The sequence below is a fragment of the Pinus tabuliformis genome, chromosome 2_1, assembly GCF_031772625.1.
Source record: "Pinus tabuliformis cultivar Carrire ecotype Pingquan chromosome 2_1, CPIR1, whole genome shotgun sequence".
In the NCBI taxonomy this organism is placed as follows: domain Eukaryota; kingdom Viridiplantae; phylum Streptophyta; class Pinopsida; order Pinales; family Pinaceae; genus Pinus; species Pinus tabuliformis.
The window spans coordinates 525394375-525401141 of NC_142299.1; the positions used below are offsets into that span (position 1 = coordinate 525394375).

The 6767-nt window shown below is 41.6% G+C and overlaps 1 pseudogene; it reads right to left on the reverse strand.

Moving 5' to 3' along the window:
- The window catches only part of LOC149201264 (mitogen-activated protein kinase kinase 9-like), a 41614-nt pseudogene extending 35054 nt beyond the window's left edge, over positions 1-6560 (reverse strand).
- Between the last annotated feature and the right edge of the window lie 207 nt (positions 6561-6767).

Below are 6767 nucleotides of genomic sequence, written 5' to 3' on the forward strand. Positions count from 1 at the left end.
ACGTGGGTTGGCTTTGGTGTAAGCGAGTATATATGTAGGTTTGGTTCATTATAGTAGCGTATACAATTTGAGCTATGATATTTGAAGTCACAGGTGGTTCTGGTTTTTGATGGGTTCTGATGACAGTTTAAAGGTGTTAGTATTATTCATATCCTGTTTGGTTGATTGTGTTTAGCTTCAGTATTGATGGATGAGAACTAATATTGGATCAGGATCATAATGACTCATATTTATGTGATCTGATGGACTAGATATGGGTGCTAACACATATATTATCCTTGTATATGTATTGATCTGGTGTTTGGGTGATTCAAAAGATTGATTGATTATGTGCTTCAATGATATTAATGGGTCCAGTATGAAAATTGGATGAAACGTGGCCTTTCAGATTATGTGTTGTGCTTCATGAGTATCCAGTCTGAAAATGTATGAAACGTGGTACCTGGAGGAGAGAAGATTGTAGGCCGGCGCCTACGTACTAGTATCTTATCTAGTACAAGAACTAAGGGGGTGGTAGCTCCCTTCCAGTAGCAGTTGAAAACTTTGGAGCATTGTAGCAGGTAGCAGCCTGCGTACTAGTAAATGGATCGGCTAGTACAAGAACTATGGGGGTTGTAGCTCCCTTCTAGGAGAGACTGGAGAATGAGAGAGGGTTGTAGCTCTCTGCAGGTAGAAGCCTGCGTACTGGTATAAGACTGCACCAGTACATAAATATTGTAAAAGGATTTTCTTATTAAGAAGAATATTGAGATGACTTGCAGCAGGTGGTTTTCTCTCACATTGGGTTTCCACCTTATATCATGGTGTTCATGTGTGTGGCTTATGTGTGATGATCTGTTCTATTTTACTGCACCTGTTTACTGTTAATATGGTTGATAATGTTCTAATGCACTCATTAAGGATCAACTAACTGAATCATAAGAAGTTGTGGAAGTAGCATATATGAATCTGAATATGAAAATGAAAAAGTTTTATTGATGTGATAATACTGATTCACCCCCCCCCTCTCAGTATTATTTCCAACAATTATCATCCTCGAACATCTGTCGGTTGTCGTTTTTGACTTCTTTAATGACCAATAGAGCTCATTTCTCCCGTATCTTTGGCTCATCGGTGACTCCCTAATGTAAATCGTGCAAGGTCTGAATGGGGAGCACAACAAGATTGAGATTCAGATTTTTCCAGTGCTGCGCGCACTCCTAATCTTCGACAGTCTCAAAATGTAGAGCGTCGCGTGCTAGTTGCACTGCTCGGAGCATAGATGTGATTACTATTGTCTGTGGGCTACTTGTAGTTGTTCTTGATGGTACTGCGCTCACTTGAACCACGCTCGCTTGAACTGCACTTGCCTGAACCTCCAACTTCTTAAGGCCCCGTTGGACCTCTGTCAAAACTGCTTTATATTGGTCTTCAATGTCCCCCCCCTAAGTCCTCTGTCACAGCTCGAACTATGTCTCCAATCTCATCGATGTCCCCCTAAGTGAGGACCATCAGTTTTGCGCCAACGGATCTGCCCGATTTTTTCTTCTTTCGCGCACCTCTAGTACTTGATTTTCACCTTTTAACTATAAATGGAGAATCTACCTTCTCAGTGTCAATAAAAGGGTCTTCACACCCTAATCGCTGCCTCTAGTGGCCTATTCATCCAACTCGACTTCACGCTCTGTCTCCAACGAGTGCCCTTCTCTAGCTCAATTGTGACTTTCTTAGCCTCCTTCTTGTTGCCCTTCTTGGGTGGCTGCTTCTCGGTCCACGCACCTAAAATATCTGTCATTGCTTGACTGTTGCCTCCTTGTTCTTTATCTGCTCCTTCCATTGGTGGAGCTAGGTAATCACTTGGCCAGTTTCTCACCACTTGCGCGTTGTCGTCATTAGTGACCAAGAATGGTAGCTCGTACCATACCTCCTTTAGGTCCTTCTTGGCGTGAATGTGTACATGGTGAAAGTCGGCCTAAAAGTCTGCAATTTCTTTGTATTGTTAAAATAAAACTAGTGATAGCCTCGACTTCTGGCTGATCATGGTGCACAAATCCATTTCAAAGAATACCCAGAAAATTTTCTCTCTATAACACGGGTCGACTCCTTAGAAGCCCAGAGCGAGGCATACCTCACAGCCTCACAGATGTCAGGGTCCACAGTAGGGAACTGTGACTCCTCTGGTGTTCTCCATGTTGCCAATGCTATCAAGAGTAATAACCACGTCTAGTGGAATTTCTTTCCCTCTTCTTGTGCCTTCCGAACTCATACAAAAATTCTTGGCACAAATATCTTGCCCAGTTAAACTAGACACCATTTCTACACTGCGCAACCAATGATATGACCGGTGAGGGTACCTCGTCCGCCTGACACTTCCTCAATATTTTCCCGGCGAAAATGTGTGCGAAAAAGTGAACAGCCTGATCATTAATGGAGCTGATGAGAAATCCCTGAGACTTCTTGATCAGATCATACTCCTTCTTCAACATCTCAGCCAACATTTTCTGTTGATATTTTCTTATAAAAGCGTCGGCAGGGTTTGCTCCTCGGTAGGGAAGCGCAATTATTCTTCTAATAAACATATCATCAATGGGAATTCTCATCCCCAACCACAAACATACATCATGCACCAATGGCAACAGCGGGCACACACAGATTGTGTTGATATTTTGTGCCCGAAGTGTGGAATATATATCATATTCAGCAACCCAGTTCGAAGAATTCTTGCTACCCATGGCAGCAGTTCGACCCTTGTTACTCTAGCTTCTTCATAGTAAACTAATTTCAGGTACTTGGTGGGCTCGAACTAGGGATACTTGCTTCAATCTTTAAGATCCCATTCTTCCATGTGCAGTTGTGACGCCCTTGCCAACAACTCTCTCTCAATCAGCACCTCATCCAGTAACAAGGGTGTAAAGACTTTGAATTTGATAGCATCTAGGTCCCTAGTAACCTTTGAGGTCAGCTTCCATGGTGGAACATAGGGTGGAAAAATGGATATCGGTTCCACATCTTCTGCATCGATATCTTCTACTTCGCCAACCACTTCTTCCACATATGAATCTCAGGGCTCCATTGGTTTTTTTTCGGTTGTCTAATCTCTCCTTAGTTCTCTATTCCTAAGTGATTTTTCTTGGTGATTGCCTAATTGGAGGTTGTTTCTTCTTCTGTGCACTTGTGCCGGTAGTTTTCTTCCTTGGGGACCTCAGCCCGATGACATGCATTGGCGGTGTAATAGCCATGAGGAATCCCAGTCTGCATCTAAGAAATTATTCTTCAATCTCCTCCCAATTCATGCAACAGAATGCTTGGCTCACACTTCAATGGAAAATCACCATTTGAAATCTTAGTGAGCAAAGTGTTCGAAAGTGGAGTGGGTTGCCATATTTATAACCTTTTGGAATTTCAAACTCCACGATCTCCTTCAGATCCACCTCATAATAGCGAATTTGGTGGTAGATTTGCCCATTAAATGCATACCTCCTGCTCCTTATAATGACAATTTCCCTGTCAAATCATTTGTAGCAATCCCAACGGTCATATTCTGGATGAACTGCGTCAGACCCTTCCCTACAATGCAATTACTCCTTCTTCATCGCAACTTCCTCCCTCTATGCTATCCTCCTGAATATTGCACAACACTTCCTCCACAATAAATTCCTTCTTTGGAAGAGTAGTTTAAAGTCTCATGCTTCCTTCCAACTTCCTATAGCACTAAGACTTGTCTTCATTCATATAGTCATTACGCAGTCCCAGGGACAGAATGTCCCTGTAGATTTTCAACCTAATACCATTTACTCACCCATGAAAGAATTCTCCATTCAGCTTCGCGAGCTAAATTGCGCTACCATCTAAGATATCCTTGACAATGTATGGTCCTAACCAATTCATTTTGAATTTTTGGACAATGTATGGTCCTAATATTTCTACTTATTATGTCAGTCGTGCTAGGCCTTTTCCCTAGCTTTTTGCACTTGTTGGTGAAATCCTGTAATAAAGTGATCTTCCTCGAGTGCGAGCAGTTGTTCCAATCTCTCCTCCATAATGTTGTTGTCCGCCATGTCTGTGACTGCAACAATTATAAGACTCGGTACTATGTATTCCATAATCATTATGGCTTCCTGTCCATAAACCAATCTAAATGTAGTTTGTCCTGTCAACTTCTTGCAGGTAGTCCTGTATGCCCATAAAACTGTTGGTATGTGCACATCCAAATCATTTTTTTTTTACGTTGCATATTTTAGTTAGAGTGTTTTCCAAAATTTTGTTGAAGGCCTCAAATGTGTCATTCACTTGAGGATGATAAGGCGTGCTCTTCTAATGATGTACCTAAAATTATTCCGTCAGTGCTTCAATAATGTTGTGTAGGAAGTGCAATCCTCGGTCACTCATCAAAATCTTTGGACACCCAATTCTCGAAAAAATATATTCAAATATGAATTGCGCAACAGTGTCTATGTTGCAATCCTTTACTAGTTGTGCTTCAGTCCACCTGGTCAGATAATCTGTCGTAGTAATAATGTATCACACACTAGTCTTCTTTCATGGTGGATTCATTGGCCCAACAAAGTCAATCGCCCACTTATCAAAAGCCTTCAAGGTGACTTGTGGATTCAACAACAATTTGTCCCTTCTCGATGGTCTTTCGGTCCTCTGGTAGACATCGCAAGCACTACAATATTCTTTGGAATCCTTGTGCACTGTGGGCCACCATAGTCCTGCACGGTTTCCTCCCGCAACACCACCATGTGCTTCTGCCAAAATACTATGTCTTTCATGCTCAAGGAAATATCTATGCAATATCTTATCGGGGCCCATTCTATACAAATGTCTAGCAACCAGAGAAAAATCTGCAACTCTGACTACGAGTTCTTTCTTTTGTTAAGTCGTATACTCCACAGGGGCTACTCTGGTAGACAAAAAGTAGATGATATCAGTGAAATGATCATTAGCAACCCTTACTGCAAAGAGCTGCGCATTGGGCAATCCTTCTTCAATGTTAGTTAGTTCCCCACCAGTCTCAATTCTGGACAAATGATTTGGCAAGCGTTCAATCTTCCTGGCTTGACTATTACTTCAAAATCGTACTCTTGGAACAACAATAACCATCTGCAGATCCCCCCCCCAACACAGGTTTTTTCACCAAGTACTTCAACACAAAATGGTTCGTAAAAATATTGAAGTGTGCGCCGAATAAGTAATTCTCGAATTTTTGCAGCACGTACACCATATCCAAGCCCTCTTGTTCCATTGTGGAACAATTCCTTTCTACCTTAGATAATTTTCGACTCACAAATGTGATGGGGGGATCGAGATCCCCTTCTCATGGTTGCGCTAAGATACCATCCAAAGCTATGCATGACACATCTACATGAACATGGAACTCCTTCCAATCTAGAAACACCAGGATCAGTGCAGTGACCATTTTTTCCTTTAAAGTGTTGATATTCTTTTGACATTCATTGTCCAACAAAAGGTGACATCTTTCTTCAGTAATTTTTCCATTGGCGCAGTGATCTCCGCATAGGCCTTTATGAATTTCCAATAATAACTAGTATGCCCTAGAGTCACACGTAGTTGCTTCATGTTCTTCGGCGGATCCAAATTGATAATAACAACAATTTTGGCAGGGTCCACCATCAGCCCATACTTGCAAACAAAATTTCCCATTAATATTCCATATGGTACACAAAAGTACACTTTTTCAGGTTCAACGATATTTGATAGTTCCTGTAGGTATCCAACATCAAACGCAGGCTTGAAACATGCTTCTTTAACAGTCTAAAGACTGTCCAGTCATTAAAGTAAACCTCCAAAAATTTGTGGATGTATTATTTAAACACTGCGACGACAACTCTAGAGAATATCGCAGGTGCATTCTTCAACCCAAACAACATGACTGTATATTAAAATGATTCCCATTCAACATCAAAAGTGGTCTTACTCCTATCTTCCAGCACGATCTTAATCTAATGGTAGCCTGAAAAAACATCTGTAAAGGAGTAGGCTTCCTATCCTCCCACATTATCCAAAGCTTCATCAGTGAATGGTGTTGGGAATAGGTCATGTACACATGCGTCGTTCAACTTTCTTAAATCGACACAAATCCTTATTTCTCCCGTAGTCTTTTTCTCCTACACTACCATTGGGCTCACCCATTCGGATTCTTCCACAGGTTCAACTATTCTAGTTGTGACCATCCTTTCAAGCTCCTCCTTAACCTTCTCTTTGTATTTTGGGTTTAGCCTATATGGTTGTTGTTTTATGAGTTTTTCATCCAGCTTCAAAGTGACCTTCATTACACCCAGATCGCTTACAATGCTTTTTAACTCAGTGAATTTTGTCGAAAACAACTCCTGGTACTCATGCAGTAATTCAGTGACCTTATCTCCCATTTCCTCATCCCAATAATCTCTGATGCGCACGAATTTGGGCTCCGCCTCTAACCCTATATTGAATTGCTTCATCTTAACAGGTTGTGTTATGTAAGGTATCTCAACTTTTTGTCTTGAAAGCTCGCATTGTCCTTCTGATTCAAGGATGTTAATGTTGCGCAGATCTTCCTCGCCCTCTTCCGCAGTCATATTATAGCATTCTATTGCGTGCTGCAACTGTGCATTCCAATGGGTTGTACCCAAGTCGTTGGCTCATCTGATGTCCAAAAAGTTGTTGCTCTAATTTCCTGAAGGGAATCATCGATTCACTGAAAACCATCTTCGAAGTTAAAGGCCAATATGAAGAGTTCCTTCAAACCGTACCAGTCGATGGTGCCATGGTGCAGCTCCATTTCG